We start from the raw sequence: 18,208 nt of genomic DNA, 5'->3' as shown, positions 1-18,208 counted from the left end.
TGCTTGATGGCCTTGACACTGACCTGGTGGCCGAGCATGGTCCTGTTTAGGTCCGTCTGCATCTTATTGAAATACTTAATCAGGACCACCACATTTTGCGCCTTGAGACGGCTGTGTTTGGGAGGGATATCGCAAAGATACACCACAAATTTTGCAGCCTCTTCTATGTATAGGAACACTGTACCCGGCGACAGTTCGGCCCTACGCAACACAGACGGGTAACTGTGGAAACAGAAAGTTCAGATTTAGTCTGCTGGTTGTGACTACTTGATTTCTTTTTCCCGCTGGAGAGAATTTACGCTGCAAGATGCTGGAGATTGAACAAAACGTCTTGGTCGGCCACCCCAGCGTCATGAATTTCAAAAAGCATTTGGTGTAGCTGGCCTTGGTGATTGCGTTCTCCTGCATCTTAGTGGTTCCTTTGACATTATTGACATTATTATTTCATGACAATTTCACAATGCAGTGTCCATATTGCAGCTGTCACTCACCCTTTTCTGCCGGTCCTCCACAATGAGGTCAGAGAGGAACTTTTGGAGGGCTCCGTGATCATCCTCATACTCTGAATCCTCCTCGCTTTTTTCTTCTTCCTGTCTTTTTCTCCTGCCTTTGCATGCTTTTGGAATGTGGGAGGAAACCGGAGTACCCGGAGAAAACCCCCACACACGCACCGGGAGAACATGCAAAGTCCACGTCTTCCCGATCTCCAGACTGTTACTGTGTGTGTCACGCATTGCTTGTCGCTCTGCTGCCGCCTGTCTGCCATTTGTCCGCAGTGCACCTCAGCCGGCGTGGGCGGAGACGCCGGAGCGCACCTGCGGGCAATCAGCAATCTGGACTCCTCTTAAGCAAGGCAGCAGCACCTGATCCTGGCCAGATTGTACTCCCTGACCTCCTGTTCCTTGCTCCCGCTCAGTCCGGCTCCACTACCCTTACCCTGCTTTCTGGCTCATTACCTTTGCTTGCATTTACCTGCTCTGTACTATCTTAGTGTTTTCCTGTTGGTTTGCCTTCAGTGTTTTTTGTTGTTACTTCTAGTTTTTTCCTGACAGCCTTCTGCTGTCAGTGTTTTATGTTTCTACCAGTAGTGGATTTTCCTTTGTTTGTACTTTACCTGTTTGGACACTTTTTGTTATTAAACTTTATTTTTGCATTTAGAAGTTGCCCTAGTCTTGCGTTGGGATCCTATTTTTCTTGCTGTGGCATACGCCACTCCTGACAGAACAATCTGGCCAAGATGGATCCCGCAGACATGGAGCACTTCCGCTCGGCCCTGGCACATCAAGGCCAATTAGTCGGTGGCCACGAGAAGACTCTCCAAGGCATCATGGAGGCCATATCGGTTCTATCCGCTGGCATGGACGCTCTCAACCAACGACTTGCCAGCACCTCCTCTCACCCACCACCAGAGGTCGGTACGTCCCCACACACCTTAGACACTGCTAATGGCGCAGCTGCGTAAGCACCTGTGCCTCATCAGCCGCGAGAGCCTAATATCCCTCACCCCTCTCGCTTCTCTGGAGATTCGGACTCCTGCAACCAGTTTTTACACCAGTTTTCTCTCGTGTTTGACCAGCAGCCCACCACGTACTCATCGGACCAATCAAAGGTAGCATTCATAATGAGTTTACTCTCGGGTAGAGCCGCTACGTGGGCTATGGTCACGAGCACTTCCATGCCTGTTATACGCACCTCCTTACCTATGTTCCTTGAAGAAATCAGACGAGTGTTTCACCATCCCATTCGGGGAATGGAAGCAGCTAGTCAACTACTAGATATGAAGCAGAAAGGACGCCCGGTGGTGGACTTTTCTATTGATTTCCGAGTGCTTGCTGTGGAGAGTGGGTATCCCGATACCGTCCTCCGAAGTATTTTTCGCAAAGCACTCGATGTACATATTAAAGATGAGTTGGTGGCCAAGGACAACACTACCTCTCTCAACGGCCTTATAAACTTAGCCATTGAGCTAGAGAACCGCATAAAGGAGAGGGTGAGAGAGTACACCCAGGAGGGATACTACGGCAGGGTGTCGATTCCTCGGAGGATACCATTACCACCTCCTGAGGGACAGACGCCCGAACCAAGGATCGGGGACACCGTGGCCGTACTGCCAGAGGTTCCCATGCAACTTGGAGGACGACGCCTCGCCGCCGAGGAAAGGGCACGTCGTCGCAAGCTGGATCTCTGCCTCTACTGTGGTAATCCGGGGCATCGACTCCTCCAATGCCCCATTCGACCCCATCGTCACCAGGGATCGACTCCTGGATCATCAGCGGAGCTAAAGCCAAGATCCAGGAGCAACCAACCGGTTCCTGAGGACAATTCAGCCATGGGGAGCTGTGAGTATCCCCAGAATTCAGCCACTACAGCTGAGGAGGGTCCCTTCAAGAGACTTCAAATTAAGGGAGTAGTCATAAAGAAGGGTAGAAGTATTGACATAGCCGCCCTTATTGACTCGGGCGCTGATGACTGTTTCTTGGACACAGCGTTTGTTCTCAAATATAATATCAGTATGATGAAGTTACCTGCTACTAAAGAGGTCTTGTCTTTGGATAGGCGCTTCCTGGCGGCCATTACACACCAAACCGCACCGCTTATCCTTCACCTCTCCGGTAACCATTCCGAGACCATCCGTTTTTATGTCATGCCCTCCCAGTCCGCGCCACTAGTTCTGGGGTTAACCTGGCTTAAGCGTCACAACCCACTCATAGATTGGAACAAGTTGCACGTCTCCAGTTGGAGTCCATTTTGCCACGCTAATTGCCTCCGTTCGGCAAGATCCAATGTTCCCTCTTCCGTATCCCCAAAGGAAGTAATAGAACTTACAGGAATTCCTAGCGAGTACCATGACTTAAAGCAAGTGTTCAGCACGGACCGTGCTCAAACACTTCCCCCTCATCGACCTTACGACTGTGCCATAGAATTACTCTCTAACGCCACTTTTCCTAGCGCCAAATTGTATAACATTTCCGCTCCAGAACAGAAAGCCCTCAAGGAATACATATCCTCCTCCTTAGCAGCCGGTCTTCTTCGACCATCTTCCTCGCCACTTGGGGCAGGCTTTTTCTTTGTTGCCAAAAAGGACAAATCTCTACGGCCCTGTATCGATTACCAGGGGCTCAATAGCATTACTGTCCGCAATAGTTACTCTTTGCCTCTTATGGATTCTGCCTTTTCCGCCTTACACTCTGCACGCATTTTTTCTAAATTAGATCTCCACAACGCCTATCATCTTGTGCGCATTAAGGATGGAGATGAGTGGAAGACCGCGTTTAACACACCGCTGGGGCATTTTGAATATCTGGTGATGCCTTTTGGTCTCACGAACGCCCCGGCGGTGTTCCAAAACCTCATTAACGACGTCCTCAGCGACATGATAAATCTATTCTGTTTCGTATATCTGGATGACATACTTATCTTTTCCAGGAACCTTCAAGACCACACCACTCATGTCCGACTAGTTCTCCAATGATTAATGGAGAATAGGCTCTACGTGAAGGCAGAGAAGTGCGACTTTCACGTCACTTCGGTGCCATTTCTGGGGTACATTGTGGAGAAGGGTCAGCTGCGTGCCGATCCCGCCAAGATCCAGGCGGTGGTCGAGTGGCCTACTCCTAAATCAAGGAAGCACTTGCAGAGGTTCCTCGGGTTCGCCAACTTCTACAGGCGATTCATACGTAATTTCAGCAGCAAAGCAGGACCTCTGACTCAGCTTACATCGCCTAAAATTCCGTTTGTATGGACCCCAGAGGCTAATTCTGCGTTTAACACACTCAAAACCTTGTTTACATCCGCTCCGGTTCTGGTACATCCTGATCCTAATTTACAATTTTCTGTTGAGGTTGACGCTTCTGATACGGGAGTGGGAGCCGTGCTGTCCCAGCGGTCCCCGGTCGACCAGAAGCTGCATCCCTGCGCCTTCTTCTCGCGTCGCCTCACACAGGCTGAAGGGAACTACGATGTGGACAACAGGGAGCTGTTGGCCATCGTTCTCGCGCTGCGGGAGTGGCGGCATTGGCTGGAGGGCGCAGTTCATCCTTTTATAGTTATCACCGACCACAAGAACTTATCCTACATCAGAACCGCCCAGAGACTTAATGCCAGACAAGCCCGTTGGTCACTGTTCCTAACACGCTTCAATTTCTCCACCACCTACAGACCCGATTCACGCAATATTAAACCTGACGCCCTGTCCAGAGTCTTCAGTTCCACGGAGGAGGGAACAGCGCCGGAAACCATCATACCTGTGGCCCGGGTGTTGGGCGCTGTTCGGTGGGAGGTGGAGAAGAAGGTGTCGGAGGCTACGGAAGGGGAGGAGTCTCCAGAGGGTTGTCCGGCTGGTAAATTGTTTGTTCCAGAGACACTGAGACCGGACGTATTACAGTGGGGCCACGCATCTAGAATTACCTGTCACCCAGGAACCAGATGAACTCAGCTGGCATTGGCGCAGAGGTTTTGGTGGCCCTCCATGGCGGCGGATGTGAAAGAGTTCGTCGCGGCCTGCTCTGTCTGCGCCAGAAATAAGTCGTCGAATCGACCTCCGGCGGGTTTGTTACAACCTCTGCCCATCCCGACCCGTCCCTGGTCACATATAGCTATGGACTTCGTTACTGGACTACCCTCTTCCAGAGGAAACACCACAATTCTGAACATTGTTGACCGGTTTTCAAAGATGGTACATTTTATAGCATTACCTGGATTACCTACATCACTGGACACAGCTCGACTCTTGGTGAGACATGTCTTCCGCATCCACGGCATTCCACTCAATATTGTTTCCGACAGAGGACCCCAATTCACTTCCAAGGTATGGAAGTCCTTCTGCAAAATGCTCGGGGCATCGGTGAGCCTATCATCCGGTCATCATCCCCAGACCAACGGCCAGACAGAGCGGGCCAACCAGGACCTCGAAGCCGCCTTACGCTGCGTCTGCCACCGACACCCGTCATCCTGGTCCGTCCACCTCCCCTGGGTGGAGTACGCGCATAACACCCTTGTCAGCTCGGCCACAGGTATGTCACCCTTTAAAGTCGCTAATGGATACCAGTCTCCTCTTTTTCCGTCTCAGGAAGCGGAAGTGTCAGTACCATCGGTCCAAATCCACCTTCGCCGCGCCTGAAGAGTATGGCGAGAGACGGTAGCCGCGTTGAACCGCACGGCGGAGCGCAATCGCCGCCTGGCCGACCGCCACAGAATTCCGGCACCCGTCTACCAGGTCGGTCAGGAAGTCTGGTTGTCATCCAGGGACTTACCACTGGCCGGAACCAGCCGGAAGCTTGCACCCAGATTTGTGGGACCATACCAAATTGACTCCATCATCAGTCCCTTCTCCGTCAGACTTAAACTACCACCAGCACTCAAGGTACACCCGGTATTCCACGTCTCCTGCCTCAAACCTGTGTCCTCCATCACCTGTGCCCCCCGGTCGAGTCGCCTCCTCCGCCGCGCCTGATCGATGGCCATCCAGCATACACAGTGAAGGCCATCTTGGACTCCCGAAGGAGGGGCAGAGGATTCCAGTACCTGGTCGACTGGGAGGGTTACGGCCCTGAGGAGCGTTCTTGGGTCTCCCGCTCCCTTATCTTGGACCCGTCACTCATAAGCGACGTCCACCATCTCCATCCTAACAAGCCAGGTAAGCCGCCAGGAGGCGTCTTATGAGGGGGGGACATACTGTCACGCATTGCTTGTCGCTCTGCTGCCGCCTGTCTGCCATTTGTCCGCAGTGCACCTCAGCCGGCGTGGGCGGAGACGCCGGAGCGCACCTGCGGGCAATCAGCAATCTGGACTCCTCTTAAGCAAGGCAGCAGCACCTGATCCTGGCCAGATTGTACTCCCTGACCTCCTGTTCCTTGCTCCCGCTCAGTCCGGCTCCACTACCCTTACCCTGCTTTCTGGCTCATTACCTTTGCTTGCATTTACCTGCTCTGTACTATCTTAGTGTTTTCCTGTTGGTTTGCCTTCAGTGTTTTTTGTTGTTACTTCTAGTTTTTTCCTGACAGCCTTCTGCTGTCAGTGTTTTATGTTTCTACCAGTAGTGGATTTTCCTTTGTTTGTACTTTACCTGTTTGGACACTTTTTGTTATTAAACTTTATTTTTGCATTTAGAAGTTGCCCTAGTCTTGCGTTGGGATCCTATTTTTCTTGCTGTGGCATACGCCACTCCTGACAGTGTGGCCAACATGCTAACCACGAGACCACCGTGCGGCCAATTCCAACAGCAGTTGTTCAAAAATAAAAAAGATATTGAATTGTTAATAGTCTATTAATTGTATTGGAGACCAAGAGTGTCAAACATGTTATTTCACTAGGAAATAAAAAGGAGGGAATTGTGAGTCGATATGAGTTGGTTTAGCCTTGACTGCTAGTTGGCTGACGTAGAAGATGACGATAAAAGTGCCGTTAATTTGTGTCAACAAAACATGGAAAAGACAAAGTCAAAGCACAATTTAGAAAGACAAAAAGGAAAATGGGTCAAAGATAAAAGGCACTATAGCATCACTTTATGTACACCACATGATGGCATGTATACGATCAAGTAAGCTAACGATACTTGGCAGCTACAGGCTAACTGCTGTTCATTTGTCTTCTTGACTGACACTTTTAATTGTGGAAATGTGGATTTAAGTCAGGTGCAATTTAAGAGGAGCGTGTGAAATATTTTGGAGCACCTTTCTGCAGTTGGAAAAAAAACATTTGTTAACAACAGTTGTGGGAGTGTGGAGGGAAGGGGGGCTGGGAGGGATCCTACTTGAAGGATTTGTGCACCGCTAAAAATGTTTCCATTCTATTTGTGTTGTGTTTAATATTTTTTGCTGATATTTTGTAGGTTTTGTGGCAATGTATAACTTAAACATATATTTTTTATAAAAAATGGGGGGTGGGGCGTTTGGGGACGGCACAGCTTGGGTCCGCCCAGGGCGTCGTTCAAGCCAGAACCGCCACTGGGATTAGGACAAGTGAGTTGTGTGGTCCTCTGCGTGTTTTACTCTTGTCTTTTTAGTTTAATTGGTTTTATCTTGGTTTTTATTCTTATTTTTACCTGTTTCTATTACTTATTGCTTTTAGAGTTTTACTTCTTGTTTGAAATATTTTAATGTTTTAAATGTCTTTGCTTTTATTTATTAGTATTTACTGTGGTCATTTGTACTTTTACTTCTTATTTATTGTTTTACTCGTCTGTGCAGCACTTTGAAAGCTGTGTTTATAAAATGTGCCATATAACTCAAATGGATTGGATTGGACTTTGGCTCCCAATTTCTACGTTAGCTTGCGTTGCTCTTCACAATGTATGCTGTGTGCGCGAGTGCCCCCCCCCCACAAAGACAAAGACACCGGATGACTGACTGAAGAGGGCTCAGTCTATTCCACTAAGGAACAAACGCACCCAGGTGCTGAGGCCAATGCACAGAGTGAACCCTCTACCTGCCTGTTTGGAGGCGAGAGACGCGATTGCGTCTGCACATGCACATGGCGATATATCGAGCTTTGCAAATTGATCAAATTCATATACATTTATCGAGCAATTCATTCATTCATTTTCATCCCAGGCCTACCTGTCATCACCATGAGGTTCACGAACAAAAACACAAGGTGGCGCTGCTGAGGCAGAGAAGCAAGCTGAAAGGAACCAACGTCTCTGTATCAATGAGCATCTGATGAAAGGCGTCGGCACTTAAGGAAGCAGGGGAAAATTCACAGCACTCGGGAGCGCCAACTGTAGAATGTACATCACATTCAATGGAGGACCAGAGGAAGCCAAATGATTTGTTGAAAAGACATCAAGGAACGACATAAGACAACACACAAAGACTCGATGCAGCTTGATGTCATCGACATCAGCCTGTGACATGCGGTCAGGGCAGGCAGGTGGATGGAGCCCCCGTGTCATCATGAAAAATGGAAAAACACGATCAAATAAATATTCATATTTGCGCACTGAACTGGATGATAAATGTATTTTATTATTCTAATGGTTTAACATTTTATTCAACATTCTAAGTAAATATTGCTGAATTTGCACATTTCCTAATCAACTACAGGCCAGAAACCTCCCGTTGCCGTGAGCGTGGCTTCTCGGCTTAGTGAGCAAGCCCGAGCTACCATCTTGTACACACTGAGTTGGATCATGGTGCCTGCCAGTTTGTGTTTGTCAGCATGTTGCCCATAATATCATTTTGCAGAAACATTTTTTACACACGTTTCTCCAGGCCATGGAAGGTTTTTAATGTATCATCCTGAAGACAAATGTAAGGCGGGGTTCTCAACAGGTTTGATTTGATTTGTCTATTTATTTTAACATTCTTCTTTTCCACATTCTTTCCCATCAGGATACCTCTGATATCACAATTCCAAATGTCCAAAAGGAGCAGGAAGAAGAAGAGCTTATTCAATCATAGCCCCTCTTTGTTTCACATCCAATAGCTAATACATGTCACAGTTGCTGATACATGTGTTCATTTCCCATTCAACATGGTCCCTTTACGAGTTCTGAATATGGTAAAGCAATAGAACAATGTGTTACAAAGAAGGTGAGGTTTGTAAATCTGCCTGGACAAGGTGTCATATGGCTAATTAGCATAACATCTCTCTGCGGTTCATCAATCTTCCTTATATTTTCTCAACATTAACTGCTTGTAGTGTCTTTTGAATTGGGTCGTTTTCATGCATTGTTTGAGTTCTTCACTCAGCCTGTTCCATACGTCGATTCCACAAACAGATATGCTGAAGGTTTTTAGCGTTGTGTGGGCCTGCAAGTGTTTTAAGTCCAATTTTTTCCGAAGATCATATTTCCTCTCTCTTGATGAGATGAATCGTGTTAGGTTTCTGGGTTGCTTGTTATTTTTTGCTGTATGCATAATTTCAGCTTTGTGAAAGTTTACCAGATCAACAAATTTGAGTAGTTGTGATTGTAGGAACGGGGGTTTGTATGTTCTCTACAAGCGCCTTAAGGATGACCCTAATTGATCTTTTTTGTAGTACGGTTAGTGAGTGAAGGCTGCTTTTGTAGTTATTTCCCCATATCGCCGCACAATAAGTTAGATACGGAATACTGGAGAACAAAAGAGTATGGAGTGATTTTTGGTCCAGAACAAATTGTGCCTTATTGAGTATCGAAATGTTTCTTGCCACTTTATGTTGTATATTTTTCATGTAATCTATTATAACACCTAGAAACTTATTTTCATTCACTTTCTCAATGTCCACACCATCTATTTGTATTTGCACACAAGTATCTTTCCTGCTATCACCAAATAGCATTATTTTAGTTTGACTTAGTTTCAGGGATAATCTATTTTTAATCAAACCATCTTTTTAGTATAGTCATTTAATCTGTGATGATTTTTATTAGCCTTTTTGTGCTATCTTCAGAGCAGAATGCGGTTGTGTCGTCTGCAAGTTATACTAACTTCAGGTCTTTTGTGACATTACAGATGTCATTTATGTAAAAGTGAAAGAGTTTTGTCCCCAATATTGACCCTTGGGGTACACCACATGAGATATTTAAGCATGCAGATGGATATTCTCCTAGCTTCACATATTGCTTTCTCTTTGCTAAGTACACTCAGCAAAAATCTAAACCCAGCACTTTTGTTTTTGTTCCCATTTTTTATGAGATGAACTCAAAGATGTAAAACATTTTCCACATCCACAATATCAGCATTTCTCTCCAATATTGTTGACAAATGTGTCTAAATGTGTGAAAGTGAGCACTTCTCCTCTGCTGAGATCATCCATCCCACCTCACAGGTGTGCATATCAACATGCTGATTAGACACCATGATTCGTGCACAGGTGGGCGTTAGACTGCCCACAATAAAAGGCCACTCTGAAATGTGCAGTTTGATCACGCAGCACAATGCCACAGATTTGAGGGAGCGTGCAATTGGCTTGCTGACAGCAGGAATGTCAACCAGAGCTGTTGCTCGTGTATTGAATGTTCATTTCTCTACCTTAAGCGTCTCCAAAGGCGTTTCAGAGAATTTGGCAGTACATCCAACCAGCCTCACAACCGCAGACCACGTTTAACCACACCAGCCCAGGACCTCCACATCCAGAATGTTCACCTCCAAGATCATCTGAGACCAGCTACTCGGGCAGCTGCTGAAACAATCGGTTTGCATAACCAAAGAATTTCTCAGGGCAGCTCATCTGCATGCTTGTCATCATCGTAACGAACTTGAGTGGGCAAATGCTCACATTCGATGGCGTCTGACATGTTGGAGAGCTGTTCCCTTCACGGACGAATCCCGGTTTACACTGTTCAGGGCAGATGGCAGACAGCGTGTGTGGCAACGTGTTGGTGAGCGGTTTTCTGATGTCAATGTTGTGGATGGAGTGGCCCATGGGGGCGATGGGTTTATGATATGGGCAGGCGTCTGTTATGGACGAAGAAGGTGCATTTTATTGATGGCATTTTAAATGCACAGAGATACCGTGACGAAATCCTGAGGCCCATTGTTGTGCCATACATCCAACATCACCTCGTGTTGCAGCAGGATAATGCACGGCCCCATGTTGCAAGGATCTGTACACAATTCTTGGAAGCTGAAAACGTCGCAGTTCTTGCATGGCCAGCATACTCACCGGACATGTCACCCATTGAGCATGTTTGGGATGCTCTGGATGGGCGTAGACGACAGCGTGTACCAGTTCCCGCCAATATCCAGCAACTTGGCACAGCCATTGAAGAGGAGTGGACCAACATTCCACAGACCACAATCCACAACCTGATCAACTCTATGCCAAGGAGATGTGTTGCACTGCATGAGGCAAATGGTGGTCACAGCAGATACTGACTGCTTTTCTGAAATCCTTGGTGTCAGCCGCTAACTGCACACAAACTCACAGTTTCCTCCTTCTTTGGCTGAAAGCAACATGTTGGAGCCTGAAAGAGCACATTAAAAGGCTCTTCTGAGGTCTCCAAAGTCAAGCAAAGCAGCAGCTCCCATTAAAGCAGCCAATATTCCCAAATAGGGAAGTGGAATCAACTTGGGAGTCAGGTGGTCCGTTGGTGTGATGGGAAGTCTGCACGTGAGGGGAAGATATGACGTCATCATGTACACTTACACCTTTCAGCATTCAGCATCCTGTGTATTCACTGACTTCTGGGCCGTGGGCAGCACTTGGAGCACCACTACTTTTGTGAATCTTGGTCGGTGTCCGGCTTGTGGCAACTTCCACTCTATTTGGCTCGTTGGCTCAGTGTTGAGGGTGAGCGATGGTGGTTGAGGAGAGAGAGGCAGGTCAATGCGTTACAACAGTCAGCCCCGACGAGCCACGTTTTTGAGAGGTGGACGTTTATGTTGTTATGTTTGTGCATTCATTTTGAGGTAGCAAAGGCAGACACATCGCTGCGCTCTGTCACTCCCTCTCTCCTAACCTCTGTACACTTGTCACTTGCATGCCGAGATGAGCTGGTGGAGGTGCGCTGTACACTGACTGGTAGCAGGGCACATATAGACAAATAGACAATTTAGAGTCTCCAATTAAACTAACATGCATATTTTTGGAATGTAGGAGGAAACTGGAGTACCCGGAGACATACGAACTCCTCACAGAGATGCCCGAACAGACATTTGAACCCAGATCTTCCTGATCCACTGACTGTGTGGCCAACATGCAGTGGCGGTTCTGGCTTGAATGACACCCCGGGCACACCAACGCTGTGCCCCCCAACCCACATTTAAACCACATTTCAACTACTTTTCTCCTCTTCTTCTTTCATCTTCTTTCTTGGACACCTGATGGCTTTGACTTTCTCTTTGCTATGTTTTGTTGACAAAAATAACGACACTTAATCGTCATCTCCTGCCATCACTCAACTAGCAGTCAAGGCTAAACCAACTCATATTGATTCACATTTTCCCCTTTTTGGAATTTTACATTTTTGTAGTGAAATAACATGTTTGAGACGCTTGGTCTGCGATATAATGAATATAATATGAAGAATGAACTATGTTTTATTTTGGAGCAGTTACTGTTGTAATTTCCTATTTTTTCAACCATATAATTCACCTGAGGGCTGAGGCACAGCGGCGAAGTGAGCCCCCCCATACTCTGTTTTGTTTGGTCACGTGGTGGACATCTGATGACTTCGGAGCAACGAGGAGGTGAGAGCATCCCGCCTGTAGAAGGAGCCCATTTGCCACATATCCTGACTAGATGAGGGCTGAACACAAATACATTTGATTCCCCAGTAGCTCCCCCCAAAAGAATACCGCCCTGGCCAAAAGCCGGCCCCTATCTTAGGAAGGGGAGCAGAGAAATAGGTGCTGCAAGAGGGGCAATTGCCCATATGGCCCAGACCCAGAATTGCCACTGCCAACATGCTAACATATAAAAGGTCTCCACCATGAGTCCCATTGCCATCTTCTTCCATGATCATTGATTAGTGGTGAGTAGATATCCATTTTACAAGAGCTGGGTGAAGCCCTTGTCTCCATGACAGTGAAGGACACACAGCCCTTCAGTATTGTGGATGATGTTGCATTCAGGACATTTGTGTCCAAATTGGATGCCAATGATGTTCTCCCTACAAGGCAGGTATGTAAGGCTGCATGCATGAAACGAAGGAGTACTTTATTGGACGTTACACAATTCAGCACTATGTATTTTTCCTTGAGGCTCTTTGGTGGAGGCCAAGTATGAGTCAGCAAAGGAGAAGGCTAAGGCTGGAGTGGAGAAGGTGGCTGCTGTTAGCCTTCATCTGATAAGTGGACATCCATCAATATGGATGCCTACCTGGCTGTAACACGCCATTTTGTGGATGACAACACCAGGCTTGGTTCAGTGCTGATGGGCATCGTCTGGACACCAGTGTCACGGAAGCACGAAAGACCCAAAATGTAACTGCAGATGCCACTGTGGAGGTCCAGCGCTACCTTTCTGGACCAAATATCAGCAGGCTGGAAAACCCTCTGGTGTACTGGGAGAGGCCAAAACTGTTGTACCCAAATTGATATCATCCGCCAATTGCATTTTTGTGCACGCCAGTGTCTTCTGTCCCCTGTGAAAGGGTGTTTTCAAAGGCTGGAGAAATTGTGTCAAAAAAAAGAAACCGTTTCAAACCAAAAAGTGTTGAGAAAGTGTTATTTGCGTATAAAAATGAATGAAATCTCCCCTGTCCCGTACATCATTGTCCTCATTACACAAGCATATTCAGTACTTCTTCATAGTTCCACAAGCACTTCCACTGTCCTCTGCCTGCCATTTTTCTAAAGTGGCAGAAAAACATGATGACACAACCTGCCATGTCATATGATAGTACCATTTGGTACACAAAATGTACACAAACACAATACATTCAACAACTATTTTATTACACACAAACGTGGTAATTTATGTAGAGACATGATTTGGTCATACAGTTTTTGTTATTCATGGACACAACAATTCAATGAATCTACACAATGTGGTTCAGATACAGCTGCCTGTGATTACACACCTGGCCAGTAGGGGGGTTCGTGTGCACATGAAGCTTCGAGAAATCAACCCTTTTTAGAACTAATTGGCTCACGTGGTTCGATGCACATGAGGATTCATCTCATCTTCACTACATTTTAGTGAGCAGTTCGTACCAAAGGAACAGATTTCTGAACAGAGAAGAAATGTCAAACTGACTCTCTGATTCTCTGCTATGGACGAGAATTAATGACTTTACACTTTTATACCCACTCAAAAGGAGGCTATATCACCATCATGATTAATGGATATGTTTCTCATCATCGTGGGAGGTGAGACCATTGACTTCTAGAACACATTTCTCAGGTCACATCATAGAAATGATTCCTAAAAGTATAGTCTCAACTCAACACTGGATTCCGACAGGAAGTCATCTACATGACTACCATTTTCACTCGTGGGACTCATGTAGTTTACTCCTGTAAAAATACACTTCTTGAATTTAAAACCAACCAAGTATGTTTACGTTAATATTGACTAATTACGTCTACTTAATTCCACAATTCTACAATTATATGCCAGTGCATATAAGACCCAGAATGCTTTGCGAGAGCTGCTGCGGTATTTATGAGTTGTTTTTAAAGGAAATCACGAACTGCAAACGTTCAAGTGATCAGCCAATTCTTAGCAGCATGTAAAGCATGTAATGACATCACTAGTGGCCATACTATTGGCGGCGCTGGGGGTTCAATATTCACTTTATACGAAATTCATATGAAATTCAGCCACGGAGTTTTTAAACCTGCAAAAAAAGCAAAAGAGGTCACGCCTGCACTGCACAGCCTTTTGAGTAGAAGACACGTGTATGCAGCATTCTTTTGCGCCTAGTTACCATTTTATGCCCATTAACTCCTAACATAACACTTATTTCTCAATATGCAATGATGCTGATATTTTATCACGATTTATCACGGAAATGTGGAATGACTTGTCGTCGAGAGAGACACTTTGGAGGACGACGTTGTAATTCGACCCTCCAACCACTAGATAGAGCCATAGCTCCATAGTAGTTTTTCCCATAGGCCGCTCTAATGTGGTTTTGGGGACTGGGCTCCTGGGTTTCCAAAATAGCCCACAATAATTGAAATCCGTCAAGTAGCCAACTATAATTTTGTACAATTATTAGATATGTTTTAAGGCTGTAAAAACGCTCACCATACACTTTATCCACTTTTATCAGACATTTTTCTCATAACATTTTATCACATTTCTCTCTTCTCTCAAAGTTAAAATTTTGTTTGAATTTGAATGACTTACGGGATTGGACACAAGAAACCGACTCATGCATTCACTCCTCTGATCGTCTTAGTTGCTTCTACAGATGCACTATGGAAAGTGTCCTTACCGCCTCCATCACTGTTTGGTACGGTAACTGTACAACACCTGATAGGAAGGCACTCCAGCGGGTGATCAAGACCTCACAGAACATTGTTGGGGCAGCCCTCCCCTCACTGCAAGACATTTATAAAACTAGAGTCCTACAAAGAACACACAACCTCATCAAGGACAGCACACATCCACAACACTCATTATTCACACTCCTACCGTCAGGCAGACGCTACAGGAGTTTGAAGTCCAGGACCACAAGGCTGGCAAACAGCTTTTACCCACAGGCCATCAGGCTTCTCAACGAAGTACTCACACACGCCGCACGCAACACAAGCACACACTCATAGCACTTTATTTATTTATTTATTTATTTGTATTCATGTCTCTTCTGTTGTTGTTGCTTAATTTATTGGTATTTATGTTTCTGATGTCCTTATTCTTTTTCTTCTGTTTTTCTTTCTTTCTTTTTTGGGAGAATGAACAGAACAAGAATTTCATTGCATAGCAGAACCACCGGTTTTACTGTGCATATGACAATAAAACTCTTGAATCTTGAATCTAATAAAAGGGAAGTAGGAAGGAAGATCCCAAGTGCCAAAGACAGGTCCTCACACACTCCATGCAGAAACATTTTCATGGGAGCACAGGCCCACAGGAGTGTAAGTAGTCATCTACTCTCTGGTCTGAGCAGTGTACTGTAGGCAAACATGGATTTACTGAGTGATTTTATGAAGCAACATATACAAGTAGATTTTAGAATAACTGTTTGAATTGATGTTTATTGATTGAATTATTAGCTGAGTCCCTTAAAATAAGTACAGTATAGATGGAACTGTTTAATCAGTCTAACAACTTCGTGAGTGATTACAAGTAGTTTCCAGAAATAATGCTTTTTTAAATAATTTGGCTGAGAAGATGAACAACTGTTTTAGTGTGTCAAAGGTTAAACAGAATTAGTGAAGTGCTAACACATAGTGAAGGCTAGCCAGGACCAGCAGCCAGATAAGGGCACAAACTAGTCTGAAAGCCTTGAGATAGACAGGGAAGTATATGATGTTACGCTACATGAGTGTAAACAACTCAGCGACTATCACCTGCTGGCGTTACACAACTTCCTCAAAGAATCCGGGAGAAAGTTATCTTTGGAGAGACTGGCGCAAATGGTCTGAGCCAAACAAATGCCTAAGTCCTAACGGACCTCGGAGGAAATGCAGGCCGAGGCGGCTGGAGCCCCAAAGCGGCTATAAAAAGCGTGCAGAGCCGCTCGGATGATTTTTCAAAGTGTCAAATGAATGGGAGTCAATGGCGCGGAGTACCCAATGCGCAAAAAAAGTGCTGAAAAAATGACACTGTCAAATGAATGGGAGTCAATGAGTGTTTTGGTCGACCAGGAAAAAACGCGTTTACGGGAGAGGGTAAATCAGCCGAGGGGGAGGGGGGGGATAACGTACCCACTCCCGTAAACGCCATTTTTCCTGGTTGACCAAAACACCTCCAGCACGATTTTGGAAACCCAGTTTTTAGAAACACTGACCTCCAGGGGAAGTACCGAGAAAAGCACTATTTTGATGCCGCTTTTGGCGCACTGAAACACGGACGCAAGCTGGGCCGGGCCACTGTGGGGAAACCCTGGAGGTTATTTTCTAAAAACTGGTTTCCGCGTCCCCCGGGTGCCCTGATGGGCCGCGCAAGGCGGCCTGGGCTGCCCACCCCAACTGAGTGCCCCGTTGGGCCGCACGCATGGCAGGCATCCAAGGAAGACTCATGAGCAGCGATGATTAAGAGACATGAGCTGCAATTTTGACAAAGTGTCACCTCTCAAGCATTTCCAAGCGTGACACAAATAAAAGGGAACGGTAACTAGTAAGAGTGACTTGTGCATCCATTTTCTAAGTGTCACTCTACAGCTGTCACCCAGGCTGTGTGATGCAGGTGTCCGACAAGGAGCGCCCGCGATGGGCCGCGTCAGGCGGCCCTGGCCGCGCCTCGCCAGCGGGTCGCTCTCCACCTCCGGTTGGCCAATCCGAGGTGTCAGAAAAGCGTGTGCGCCCGCGATGGGCGGCATCTGGCGGTCCCTGGCCACGCTTCGCCTGCGGGTGCACGCTAGGAGCGAGGCTGCTGCTCGCTCCGCGCGGTAGCTTTGTCCGCGCTCCACCTCCGGGTGGCGAATCCAAAAAAGCAGCACTTTGGTGCTACGAAGGTGTCAGAAAAGCGTGTGCGCCCGCGATGGGCGGCATCCGACGGCCCTTGGCCGCGCTTCACCTGCGGGTGCACGCTAGGAGCGAGGCTGCTGCTCGCTCCGCGCGGTAGCTTTGTCCGTGCTCCACCTCCGGGTGGCGAATCCAAAAAAGCAGCGCTTTGGTGCTACGAAGGTGTCAGAAAAGCGTGTGCGCCCGCGATGGGCGGCATCCGGCGGCCCCTGGCCACGCTTCGCCTGCGGGTGCACACTAGGAGCGAGGCTGCTGCTCGCTCCAGCGCGGTGGCTGGGTCCGTGCTCCACCTCCGGATGGTGAATGAAAAAAGGAGCACTTGGCTGCTACGAAGGTGTCAGAGGAGTGTGAGCGCCCGCGATGGGCGGCATCCGGCGGCCCCTGGCCGTGCTTCGCCTGCGGGTCGCTCTCCACCTACGGGTGGCCCACTCCAAAGAAAATAAAGGAGCCCAGCTCATTGGAAGGCAAGCTGAGGCTCCGGCGCGGGTAGAGGGGCCCGCGCCTCACCTCCGGGTGTCCGATAAAGAGGAGCCGAGTGCTCATTGGAGGCAAGTGGGACCTCCAGCGCGGTAGCAGGGCCCGCGCTTCACCTCCGGGTGTCCGATAAAGAGGAGCCGAGTGCTCATTGGAGGCAAGTGGGACCTCCAGCGCGGTAGCAGGGCCTGTGCTTCACCTCCGGGTGTCCGATAAAAAGGAGCCGAGTGCTCGCGCGAGACAAATGAGATTCCCGCGCGGCCACCCGGGGGCCATTGCCCCCCCCGGCCGCGCTCGCACACACAACCAACCCCCTGATCCCCCACTGACCTAACGGTAAACCAGACCCGCCTTTGGAGGGCCCCCGCCGGCCGGCCGTGGTGCCGGTGTTCGGGCGGACGGCTTCTCCAGCCTGCGGGTTGGCCTCAATGGGCAAGTGCAGATGGCACTCGTGAAACCACAGATTGCCGTGGCAGCGGTTCGCCGTCCCCTCGTCACACGCGTGTCGCACTCTGCCCGACCTATCGGTAGCGAGATCAAGACGACCCGTCTGACCCAGTTGTCCTCCATCGGCGCCGCGCCGGTTCGGCCCACGCATCGCTGTCATCTCTCGGGACAGGTGCCCGCCTGGGCGGTTTAAGGTGCGTGGGAAGCAGCGACGGCGGCAGGCAAGTCCGGAAACACCCTTTCTCTTAACCTCAGGCAACCGCGCAGCGTGAGGGCGCTGCGTG

At 47.8% G+C, this 18,208-nt stretch overlaps 1 pseudogene; it reads right to left on the bottom strand.

Moving 5' to 3' along the window:
* Window positions 1-13,672: 13,672 nt before the first annotated feature.
* Window positions 13,673-13,807, bottom strand: LOC129184058 (small nucleolar RNA U3; annotated as a pseudogene).
* Window positions 13,808-18,208: the final 4,401 nt, after the last annotated feature.

The sequence above is a fragment of the Dunckerocampus dactyliophorus genome, chromosome 6 (genome assembly GCF_027744805.1).
Source record: "Dunckerocampus dactyliophorus isolate RoL2022-P2 chromosome 6, RoL_Ddac_1.1, whole genome shotgun sequence".
Taxonomy (NCBI): Eukaryota; Metazoa; Chordata; class Actinopteri; order Syngnathiformes; family Syngnathidae; genus Dunckerocampus; species Dunckerocampus dactyliophorus.
The sequence above is the reverse complement of the archived record's forward strand: the minus strand, read 5'-3'. Positions and strand labels throughout refer to the sequence as shown.